The sequence below is a fragment of the Centroberyx gerrardi genome, chromosome 15 (assembly GCF_048128805.1).
Source record: "Centroberyx gerrardi isolate f3 chromosome 15, fCenGer3.hap1.cur.20231027, whole genome shotgun sequence".
NCBI classification, from domain to species: domain Eukaryota; kingdom Metazoa; phylum Chordata; class Actinopteri; order Beryciformes; family Berycidae; genus Centroberyx; species Centroberyx gerrardi.
The window spans coordinates 5,158,296-5,171,650 of record NC_136011.1 but is presented as its reverse complement, the minus strand read 5'-3'; positions in this window follow the sequence as shown (position 1 = coordinate 5,171,650).

Below are 13,355 nucleotides of genomic sequence, written 5' to 3'. Positions count from 1 at the left end.
CCGCTGTCTCCCGCCATGAAAAACAAAACAATGCACGTCACGCGGCTGCCTTCAAGTGCTATTGGAAATATCGGAATTTCGATTTCGGCGAGTTGCAGTGATATTTGGCGTTCAGTGTAAATCATTTGTATTGTTGTATGTTTCTGTCTCCACACTTTGTTTAATATAAATATGAATATTCACAATTTGTTTAATATGTGATAAATTATACAACAACTTGGAAAATATATGAATTCAAGCATCAATTAAACGTCTGACATGCATTTTCTCTTCTTCATTCTGCCACTGCAGCAAAAAGCAGCTCTATGCCTCTTGATTTTCTTTTTGATATAACAGCAACCAAAATCCTGCTTTTATTAGAAGCAAACCAAAAGCACTTCAATCTAATGAGCAAGTCTGATTTACTGATTTACTTCTGAAAACTGAAGTAGGATCTTACTAGGAGCACTTGAAAGCAGCATTCGTTGTTGTTAATAAACAGGAATAGCTGGCTAGAATAATTGTGTTTTTTGAGAAGTTGGCTATCACTGGACAAGATGAGAAATAACTCTTAATTCACGGTCTTGTCTGTTCTATTTTTATGCTCACTATTTTACCCAAGTGAATACCTTTTATTAGTTTATGATTTTGCTTACTATTAATGAGTAAAGCCAAAGCAGGCAAGATTTATTGGCGTTTGTCTCTCATGCCTTTTAGGAGTGTTATGATTTTCTCATGATTGGTCTTTTACTGTTAGCTGCTTGCCTAGACTCAAGATTCTATTAATTGCATGGGTTGATGCACATGTTGCTCTGAAAAAGATAAATTCTAAGCCTGAAAAGCTGATTTGAAGATGGATAACTTCAGTAGCCTACAGTCAAAATACTTTCCTAAAATATCAGCTAAGTCAGCTAAGTTATGGCCTAAAACAGTGAAAGTGCAATAGGAATTAATCAGTCAAAGATGTTTTCCTCATAAAGAAATAGGATAGCTTAATAAATTCCAAATATTCTATTATGTTTATTTTTTTAAATCATGTTTAGTTTATAAACCATATACCAAGTGAGACAAATCTGTCATCAAAATTTTGCTGTGGTCTGAGCTGCATATAATGAACTCATAATGCAGCTTGACAGAATGCAGGCAGAGCTCATAGAATTTAGAATGTAAATACCATAAAGGCCTTGAACACAGACACAGACTCAACATTGTCATCTCTGATCGGTCTTCACTTGCCAATTGAGAAACAAACCTTGTGTTGCATTTATTTGGAGAAACATTAACAACATCCACTGTGTAGAAAGGCAAACATGGAGAGTGATTTCCATACTGGTAAGGCACATGTATTTTAGGTTGTATTATTTAACAAAAAAGATTAGTGCAAAGGATTTCGCTGAACAGATGATTGAGACACAGCCAGCCAGGACTGACTTATCGTTTGTGGTGAAGGATTTACATCTGTGTGTAGTTGTTCCTTAGTTTGATTTGCATTGTAAATTTACAGTTACATGGTTTGTTTCAACAAAACTGTGATGAAAAGCATAAGATGAAGCTATATTGACCTTGAACTAAGCCACATAAGGTGGTTATTTGTTTCATTAAGATGTTGCCATTGCATTTCTTTCAGCATCAATGCAAATGGTCACTCAACTCAATGCCCTCAATGGCAGTCACAATGAAAACTTTGACTGCATGTTTGCAAAAGTCCGAGAGAAGGAGCGATACCTTTATGCTGAAGCCTCTAGCTTCTCTGGAGGGATTGCTGAGCTGGACGGTGACCTTTCACCTCAGTCTGCTGTTGGTCTCGGCTCCAAACCTGCTTGTGGATTTGAGAGCCTCAATATATGGGAACCAATAGCCAGCACAGCTTCACCAGCATTAAAACTTCTCTTGGATATGGACATAGGAGGCCTTCCTACCTCAAAGAAAAAGTCTCCTCTCATGACCAAGGACCCAACCCAGGATGTTGAGGCTCAGTCCAACCTGCTCAGCATCGTTGAGGCTCCAGTGATTGATGACGTCAAAATCATTGAGAGACTGAATCAGCTTCAGCGCTCCTCCATTGGTTTTGACGATGACTACCACATGGATAGCGTTGGAAAGAGGTACCTCTATGCCCCTCCGTGTGACACATCTGGATTTGTGGCTGACTGCTGCTCACCCTGTGGATCCACTCTGGGCCGCCTGGATGAGTGGGAGCCACTGGTCAAATCCCACTTTGACTTGGAGAAGGAGGGATTTGGTGAGGAGCTCCTCTACGCTACATCACATCTCTCTAGATTTGCGGTTGACTGCTCCCCAGAACTTGGGCCAACTCTGGAGCATCTTGATAAATGGGAACCAGTAATCAGTGCTGATTCTGAATTGATGCAGTTCCTCTTGGTCCACCTGGAGGAGGAGGAAATTGGTGAAAAGCACATCCCTGCTTCCTCATCAGCTAGCTCTACATTTATTGCTGACTGCGCTGCACCCTATGGACTTCCTCATGATCTTGATGAATGGGAGCCACTCATCAAAAATGACTCTCACCTGATGTTGTTCCTCCAGGACTTGGAGAAAGAGGAGGAACAGTGCCCTCATATCATCAAGGGGGAAATGTTCAACTCATGTGCACGAATTGAGCCCACTGCTGGAAGAGCTGTCAGTGTCCTGCCTAAACTTGAATGTGGCAAAGAAAGAAATGTCACCTCTGTGCTCTCTGCTCGACCTGATGATAATTCCACCACAGTGGAGACTCTCCTTGTTTCCGCTCCAGCCATCCAGGTTGAGGTTAAGGCTCCACCAAGCCTGATCCAGGAAGTTGAAACTAGAAAGGCTGCAGACAACAAGACACCAGCCATCCTGAACTTGGAGGATATGACTCCATCAATCCTGGCACATGAGGCTAAGGACAACCAGGCCGATCACCCTCCACCCATCCAGGAGGCCGAAGCCATAAAGGACGAAGTGCAAACCTGCCTGATGGAGGAGATCCATGTTCCATTCCCATCCATCCTACACCAGGAGATCCAGGCTGAAGCTTCATCCACTCTTCTCCATGTGCGTAAGGCTGTTGTTGACATCAAGGCCTCTACCAATTTGTGCCATGAGACCAAGGACACCAAGGATCTGTCCTGTCTGACCCTGGAAACGAAACTTCCACCCATCCAGCTGGTCGACCCTGCAGGACCTCAGAGCTCCAGTGCCAAAGACAGCCTGTCTACAAAACCGAAGAAGAAGAAGCGTGGCTTCTTTTCTTGGCTATCCCGCATATTCCTCTGGAAGAAAACAAAATCTGCTGATGTAGGTTGCAGTTGCAGACCTGCCAAAAACAAGGAGCAGAGCAAAAGCCTTGCTTGAATGCCCTCTCATCTGCAGCCCACTTCTGAACCACTGTCATGGTCCTATCTGATTTGCAGAAATGATCAACAAAATCATATTATTTTAATACATTTCTTTGCACACCACTGTTACAGTGTCTTTGCACATTTCTTCAAAACACACCTTCATTCAGGCAGATTGTGTGATGTAACTGGCAGCCTAAAACAGTGAAAGTGTCACGGAATTAGTAAATACATTTTGGGAATCAGGGATGTTTTACCATATAGGGCAACTTATTAGAAACGTCAAAAATTAAATTATGTCTATTTTAATTGATCATGTTTTGTGGAACTCATAAAGTATGAAAAATATTTAGATTCAGTCTGCTGTTGAAAGATTTGCTATGTTGTGTTAACTTGTAGATTTTTGTTAAATCATTTTTCAATTGGTAAATGTTTATATGCACAGGACTTGGTATTAATTAACGCTATAAGGTGGTGTGAAGAGCAAAAAATCAAATGGGCACATTGTAATTATGGCTCATATTTAATGTCTTTTGTTGACTGAAATCCATCAGCCAATGTCCTCCCTCTATCAGTTTGCATAAAATTGCCTCAACATGTGGCAAATGGAACTGCGGAGATATCGCAAATTCCTATTCTAATCCAATCAAAACATGATTACTACAAAAGCAGTCTCTTTTGCCACACTTGTCCTTCAGTTTCCCTTTCAGCACATATTCATTCCTCGAGCTCTGAGGATAGAATAGGAATTTGTGATTATGCTGTATAGAGCTGGAGAGGGGAGTGTGTCAAAGCGTGCATGCCACACAATGTGCCTGGAGAGATTGATGTTTTTGTCATCCACCTGCTTCAAAGCTGTAAAAAGCAGGCTGATGCAAATAGAGAAACCTACCCAGGCAGGCTCACAAACAAAAGAGGGAGAACCTTACTGCTCCTCTTTACACATCTGTTTTGGAGGAATATCTGAGGTTTCTGTTGTGACGCACACCGTGCTCAAATGAACACTGAATGAGTCTTGTCTCTGAGAGTGGGGTAAGTGTCGAATGCCCTTTTTTTTTCCTCCGCTGTCTGAGGGAAATGGGAACAATTTAAGGCGGTTTTTGAATAGGACGCATCGGCACAGTGGCAGTGGGAGAAGGAAGGCAACACTCTTCCCTCCCTCTCTCTCTCTCTCTCTCTCTCTCTCTCTCTCTCTCTCTCTCTCTCTCTCTCTCTCTATCTTTCTCTTGTCATAGAGAGGAAATCTGCAGGCATGCAACACGGCTGGCTTAATGGCATTCCAGTTGCAAAAGGCTTCAAAATGTAGCATCAGAGGATAGCAGGGGCAGATGCATAGGCGGTGAGCTCTCTGTCGTCTTTCTCTTTTCTCCTTCTCTCTCTCTCTGTCTCTGTCTCTTTCTCTCTCTCTCTCTCTCTCTCTCCGTCCGTCCTCCCTTCCGCTGCCTCCAGCGCCGGGCTCCGTCTGTGAGAGGAATGATCTATGGTGCTTTGTTTATCACTGGCCATGGTCACTTCTCTGGAATGCAATTGGCTGGAACTACACCGTGTGGGTCTTGCACCCTGCGTCTCTCTCTCTCTCTCTCTCTCTCTCTCTCTCTCTCCCTCGCTCTGTCTCTTTGAAGCGAGACATGAGCAGGGGTGCCTTGTCCGACGTGCCTTTTTATCTTTCTCGCTCTTTCTTTCATGGCGTTTTGCATGTATCTGAATGATAATAGGACATATTGTTCCCTGCAACGGTGATTGATTTAATGGCTTGACAGCAAAATGTGCTGAGGACATTCAGGGATTTGTGCATGGCCACTTCTAGATTATTCTGTGTTTGATTCTTTCGAGCACCAATTTGATTATGCACTTTGTCTTTTTTAAATGTTTTTGCTTTTTTATAGTCTTAACATCATTTTGCATGTTCTATCATGTTTTATAACCACATATTCAGGGAGGGTTTGCACCTTGGCTTCTATTAATTTCTATTCTTTTTCTAGAAATATATTGCCACATTTACGATTATGATATTCTTAATAGATTAAGCATCCTCTGTTTTAATCAAAGGAGCGTTAAGGCGGGGAAAAAAATCAGTAATACGTTCAAAAACGATGATTTTTATGAAATTTATGAGGTTTAACAATGTCAGCGCATTTGTAAAAAATCACACTCACATGCACGCGCACAGGTGCACACACACACACGCACACACATACACACACATGTAGGTTGCTGGCATAGGTTCTCTGTGACAGTGGCTGTGTGTACTTATGATTGCTGCCAAATGATCTGCCAAATACTTAGATGGTGTACACAAAATAGTAAAATACCCTTGTGACCTTTTTCTTTCTTTCTTTCTTTCTTTCTTTCTTTCTTTCTTTCTTTCTTTCTTTCTTTCTTTCTTTCCATGCCAGTTAGACCCCAAAGAAAGGATTAACTGATATATGAAATAACACATAGTGAGTTGATAAAAGATGTTTCTTTTTTTCTTTCCTTTTCTTTTTGCTTTTGGATAATACATGGGAGAGACATGGATTTAATGCATGCATTTGTGTCTATGCTTGGCTTGATTATTAACCATGAAGCATACTGGTGTATTAGCTGGCAGCATAGACGTGAAAACAGGATGCTCCCATTATATACAATACAGCGTAATATCACGTTTTTGTTCATACATCGGAACACAAATTGAATGATACAGCAACCAACTACCACTTTTTTTGCGAGTGTGGGTACATGACTGGCTGCCGCGTAGTGTGTGTGTGTGTGTGTGTGTGTGTGTCTCCAGATGAGTGGGAGCGTGGTGTGTGAAGTCTTAGCTGTGGATTACAGGCCTCACAGATAGGGCTGTATCCAAACCGGTGTCTGACATGAGTTGATGGGATTAGAAAGGGTGGGTTTCTGTCCTGCCCCCCCCTGTGATGGGCAGACTGGGAGGTGGTGGGGTTGACGTTTCTCCCTCAATGTCTTATGGGAAGCCTGGTCACCGTGTGTGTGTGTGTGTGTGTGTGTGTGTGTGTGTTAGTGTTAGACCGATACAGGTGTTTGAAGGCCGAAGTCGACATTTTGGGATCGAATTTTGTGCCAGTATCCAATATCTTTTTATTTACATACCATATATGATGGTATGTGAAGCCCTTTGCTTGTGATAACGGGCTACATAAATAAACATGACTAAATAAACATGACTAGACCATTTTCATGTGTGGAAAAAAAATCAAAAAAATTACAAGTATTCAGTGATTCCCCTAGAATTGGATCCTTTTCAGCCTGTGAAACAGCATTTAGTCCATCATGGGACACTAAAACTCTCCATTGAAATCCAGACTAATGAAGTTCTTATAGGTGGGTCAGCAGCTCCTTAAGGCAGAGTGAGGCAGGTTTCACTGCAGCTTTTACAGACTGTTGAGTCAAATCCTCCCACACCACACTGGAATGATTCCTCTGGTCAGACATCTGATATAATAATAATAATATTAATAATAACATACATATTGACTAGCTGTGATTAGGGAGCAGCCTCCGTCATATCAGAGGTGGACCACACTGACTGGCCCATATCTGATTTTTACTTAAAGGCCAATATCAACCTGGAATATTGGTCTAACCCTGTCATGTCAGTGTGTTGATTTGGATATCGCCAGGTGGGAAAGGAGGACTGATCAAGTCTGTGAAGGCCTACATGGAGATCAATACAGGCAGCATTGAAGTTTGCTGAGAAACAACAGGAGGTGTGTGTGTGTGTGTCATCTCCGATTACTTTCGACCCCCACTTTGCATTCGCCGGTTAATCTTATAACAAAACACCCCGGCAATCACCCCCCTTTCTTCTCCTTCCTTTCCGCCACCTCGACGTCTTCATTACTTTCAGCGAATCACCGATAACGATATCTATTGATACGATCGAGATAATTTCATAATCTGGGGGGGGGGGCTCAACTCCACGAGGCGGAAACCGAACGCGGGACGCGGGATTGCGAGCGAGTCCACTTGAGCTGATTAGTGTGTGAAGTGTGCTTGTTAGGCATACTGTGAAGTGCGCTTGTTATGTATCCACCCCTCACGCTTGATTACCGCTGGCTGTGTACAGACATACGCTGCAGACGCACGGGCGGGATCTGATGTGTCCAGTCGCAAAACAAATGGAAGCCAGACAATATCAGCAGCTCTCATTTCACATTTGAAAAAATCACAAATTTAAAACAATTGGATGGAATCTTTTTCTGTGGCTTTCTCTGAATTGCCCTATTCTATACTAAACTACACTAAATTAAAATCGCCTTCGCTTTCTGTAAAACACTAATCCCATATATTCTCCGTAACAATTTAATTTAATTTTCTTCCCTTCCTCTCATTCTTCTCTCTTTCTCTATTCTCATTTTTGTCAGCATCAACCTTCCGTACTTTGTCAAGCTTAAGTAATGACAATGGAATGTGTTGCTCCATATGCTGTATTATTTGACATGCTCTTCCATATTGAGTGCAATTTAACAAGAATCATTTAATAACGGACTGAATATATACTAAAGTACATTTTTTATCTATCTATATATATATATATATATATATATATACATATATAGCCTGCTGTGATTCTCCATCTGGCCCATGCAGTAATGCAGGAATGGACCATCCTCCTTTACCATTCTGGCCCAGAATAAGCTTCACTTTAAAGGATCAATTCTTTTATTATTGAAGTCGGTCTCGGTAGTGCAGCCTAATACATTCTGCATTGATCTCTCTCCCCCAAAACCTTTATTGCCATTCCTTCCAGCGAGGCTCGCATTTAAAAGATATGTTCACCAGAATAAAGATTTTACAAAGTGACTGGAGGACAAATAAGCCTATAAACTGAGGTATTCACATTTTAGTGGAAGGGAAAGACAAGGGAGAATAAGGAGTCGGAGTTGCCAGCAGGCGTTTTGAATATCATTACCGGCTTTGCAGGGAGAAATTGAAATCATAAGCATAAGGAAAGTACCTGGTAATTAAAACTGTCTCGCTGCGCCAAGGCTTTGATACCTGCTCAAGACAGTGTGTGTGTGTGTGTGTGTGTGTAGATATTGTGGGTGCACAAATTTTGGTGGGGCTTGTCTTAAAGGAAAGTATGTGAGAGAGAGTGTATTTTGCACTTTTTTTCCACATGTGAAATCCAGCACACCCCACTCTTTGTGGGGGATGTTGAAATCTATGCATGCAATCTATTCATGATGCGCTGTACAGTGTGTGTGTGTGTCATTATTTACCCTGCTCGTGGAGTGGAAGCAGTCATGTATTGCTGTGGGTTGTGGCTCTATCTCTTATTACTATGCACATGCTATGACTAGACCTGTTTGTGCTGTATAGTCTCCAGGTGATGTTTACCACCGGGCTGAGTAGGAGTAATGTGTGTTCAAATTCATTAATCGTTTCACTACATTGCATATTACGCCTTGGCAGTGTTTCGATCTCAACTGGAATCCTACAAAGCATGCTATACCTTGGTGCTGTATTAGAATACGCTTTCCCTGTTAGATTGAGAGAAAACCCGGATTGCAGTTTGTCAGAATATCGGCCTGTGGAGCGGCCGCAAACAGTTTGATGTGGCTGTATCAAAATCAAAGCCCGAAGCGTGCATGCCAGACCCTTATTGACCAAATTTGCGCCAATGAAGCCAGCAGTTGAGGACATTAATGATCTGGACCCACTGGGGTCTGGTGCTCCGCGCCCACAGGCTAGCCGCTCGATCCCCAATCAATAGCTTTTTATTAAAATTGTTTGCGAGGCAACACAAATCCATATTGTTTTGCCTCGGACAGGGGCACCGACGTGAAATATGCTGGACGTATTTATATATTTTTTTCCCGATGAATGCGGAAAATGATTGGTTGATATGCATGAGAAAAAACCAGAGGGGCAGTGGTTTGGCATTATTGGAATATCCATTTCAGCATTGATTTTCATAAGAGATGCATTTGTGATTATCTTATTTTCTCTTCCCTCAATGGGGTTGAATTACATATCATATTATCCCCGGTATTAAGGCAAAATTAATAACACAAGTAATTATAATACTTATGTCTAATGATATGCTGCGAGGGCCCTATCGATTCAGTCGAGATGCATCTAGGGGAAATGGCTTGGAGCTTTGCCTGGCGACAGGCGCTGCCAGCGCTCGGCTCTCCCCGCGAGGAGTGGCAGCGGCTGCGTGGAAAACAAGATCAGCGGCGAAAGACAATCCCCCCCACTTTTGGGACGTTTTAATACTTAAAATTAAATCGAGATTAGCCGTTGTCTGAGCTTTTGTTATTTCTTTCGTAAGGTGCCTCGAATGTAATCCTCTGAAGCTATGAGTTTGTCCAGTATAGCTTTAACTCAACTGCACATGTCCCACTGCTTTTTGTCTTTTGTTGCTGAATTATATAGAAGTAAATAAGAGGGGACAGATTGGAAAGCTTAGTCGTAGAGAGACAGAGGAAGACAGAAACACAGACAAACGTCAGGATCAAACCTGAAGGAAGGGATCCAGGTGAGAGAAAGGAGTGCAGAGTGAGACAAATGGACAAAGGGGGAAAAGTTCCAAAGCAGGTAGAGGACATTCCACCAGAGAGAGCCTCAGCCGCCCTCGGTAACAATTGCTTTACGCCGAAACCGCCGTCGGATTAATATTTAAACCTAGAAAATCCCCAAACTGTTCCGATTGTGTAAGCCTAGATGTCTATATGGCTGATTCACAAACAGGCGGTGGAAAATGTGGAGTCATAAGATGGTGCTTGAATCTGTAGGAGATGCAGGGGTGCGGCAGTCACAAGGGGAAAACAAATCACTACCTGTAGCTTTAATTTAATGCATTCTAGCTCCTAGCTTACATTCCAGTTTTTAGCATGAATTTTGCACATTGTGTCCATGGGTGTAGTGGAGGGCAAACCCACCTAAACCCAGTTTGCCCACCTTTTTTACTTGCAGAATAGACTTTTTTTAGCCTGACATAAATCTTTATGAGGTAAATTTATAGTATATAACATAGTAAGTAGTATCAAACTGATGTAAGATATGTGAAGTTAGGGTCTAGTGGGGGGAAAAAAGCCTAAATGAACAGATTTTTGTTCATATTGGTGGTTGTTTTCCTCATGATCACCGACTAAAGGTCAAAGTTCAACTGCTTTTTTTTTTATTCACCGCTCCATCACTGCATCTGCTGTCAACACTCCAGACCCACTTCTCCATTTTATCACCTCATCACTTCATTGCGGGTCGGGAGACGGGACGGGGGGCTTGTTGTTGCTTTTGGAGGCAGGCAAGAAGCGAGGCGCAGTTGCACATACCCGCCAAAAGAGGGCAACATGATGTCAGAATTGTACCCCCCCACCACCACCACCACCAGCATCAACAACACCACCACCGTCTCCTTCCATAGACTTAGCCGGCGAACGGAGGAGGAGGAGGAGAGGAGGGGGGGGGGGGGGGGGGTTGGGGGGGGTAGAGGGATTGTAGGTGCCGGGTTAAACGTGTAAGTAACAATAATTTACATTTACGCCTGGAACGGCTTCCCCCGCGCTGTCAGTCTGCGGTTCAAAGCTCCTTCTTCTCTCCTTCCTGCTCTCCCGGCAACAAAGCGAGAGCCCGTCTTGTCACGCCGGCGCCAGATAGCGCGGCAGGAGTGGATGAAGTTCTTCACAGTCAAGGTGTCATTATGGGAGACCTTGCTTCGGCGAGCGGCAGCCACTTCAAAAAAACAAAAAAACAAAAGGGAGGGGGGGGAAGGGGGGGTGTTGGGGTGGGGGAATTAAATATGCCACTCTCCTTTCCTTCACTCTTCATGGCCGCAGCCATACGTGGCTTTGGGCCCTCGGCCAAGGACATTCAGATGTGGAACAGCGTGACGATGCCGGCTTGATTTTGATTATGATTCGTTTTTTTTTGTTTGTTTTGTTGTTGTTTTGGGGGGTGATTTTGAGCAGATTTGCAAGCGCCTTACCCGTCTCACTCGTAGCCATTTTGCCGTCCTTATCGCCTGACCCTTTGATCGGCTTTAAAGCGCTGATCAGTCGCTCCTGCTCTTTGTGCTTTACTGCATATTGAGCACAATAGGCCAGCAATAGATCACACAGGAGCCATCACCTTTTGCCACCCGGCCCCCCGCCTCCCTTGTTTTTTGGGGTGTAAAAAATCCCATAACCCATTTGTTCTATGATGTGACAGCGTTGATGATAGGATGACAGATGTCTTACCAGCCCGCCCCCTCGGTGCCAACACCCCCCACCCCCCCCCCCTATACTGAAACAGTTTGCCCCCGTTCGGCTCGGCGTCGACCCGCAGAGCACAGCTGCATTGCTCCAGCATGGCGGAGGAGCCCCCTTAACCCTGCCCCTTGGAAGCCTTCCCTCCTTCCCTCCTCCTCCCTCCCTTCTCTCTCTCTTCTTCCCTCCCCTCCCGTCCTCTCTGGAGGGGGAGAGCGATAGGCCTCTTTGGCACGGTGCTTCCTCTTTGTTCCCTGCCAGGTCGGGGCTGCAGGAAGCCACCGAGGCAGGGTCAGCTGCAGTGCGCCGCTCCGGCCGGTAGAGGACGACGCGGCCCGCGTGGCAACAAGGGGCACGGGGCCCCTGAGGAGCTGCAGGAGAGGAGTCATTCACATCAGTTTGAAAATGAGTGTTATTATTGTTATTGGAAACAGTTGCTTATAATACTTATCCAACACCAGCACTTATTACCAGTTATTAATCGGCACCAGGCCTAATTACACACATTGTAATTGGTATCACACGCAGTAATAGGGTAGTGGTAACAACTGCAATGCATAATAGCGCTGCCTGTGGAACAATTCAATTACGTCGGACATGCTGTACAATTAGACTTTGCCGTTCTGGATTTTGGCGGGAAATGACTCGCGTACGTATGCGGAGATCATGTCATATTGCGTGTCTGCGAGGGCCAGGGAGCGCAGGGCCGAAACCACGATGCAAAACAAAAAACGGCGAGATCCGACGTCGACGCCGCCAATCCCCGGGTCTCATCCCGGCGCCCGCGTGACCTCGCCTTCCGTGCCGCCGCCGCCGCCGCCGCGCTCTATCACCAGATATTGCTCATCAGCAATATCTGCACCCCCCCCCCCCCCCCCCCCCCTGTAATATTCCTAATCCCACGCACGGCGCACACGCAACAGCAGGTGCGTTTAGGCACACTGTATGTAAAACAAACTCGTTCTCGCCCCGTACAAAACCCTTGAAACAAACAAACTCATTAGAAATACATATCCTGCTCCCTTTTTTGTTCTTTGTGTTATTTTATCTAGGCTAATGCGGTATGGATATTCAGAGCAGACTTCTGCTGAAGTAGTCATTTTGTTTCTTGTGAAACATCAACACACATTGTGCGCGTGTATTATTATTATTGCCTTTTTTTTTTTTTTTTTTTTCTCTTAGCGCCAGGTTTTTGTAGAACATTTAGCTAATTGATTATCACATGCCTCGGCCTTATCAGCAAACCGTTATTTTGTAAATGAATATTCAAGAGAGATTTTTTTCCCTCTCTCTCTCTCTCGTTTGCCTTTGTAGTACATTATTTGTGGACAAAATATGCAAACAGAGAGAAAGGCGGCTCGCTTTTTCTTGCCTCACTGTCTAATTACATTTTGTGCTCGCACCTATACAGAGGCACGGCGCGTATTTATAGCGGAGGAGAATGAATTCGCACACACTCCCCCGGCTGCAATCGCATGCCAGGCATCTGCTTATGAAGTGGCTCTTTCTCTGGGATGGTTCTGCAACTGAGAGAGAGGGAGGGAGAGAGAGATCGAGCTTGGGAAAGAAAGAAAAAGAGAGGGAGAGAAAGAGAGCTTAATCGCCCCTGTCTGTTTCTTCATACCCCCCCCCCCCCCCCTTCTTCTCCACCGCCTGGCTCATCTTCTATGTGATCAATTTGACTTGTTTATGTTTATGCGCCGTCTTCCTTGTCGCCGTCGCCATCTTTGCGAGGCGTCTTGTGCGGAAGGGGGGGGGGGAAGAGGAAATGGATGGCGGCGGCAGAGAGAGAGAGTGAGAGAAGAAGAAGAGAGGGAAGAGGATGGACTGACAGGTGGAGGAAGGAGGGACG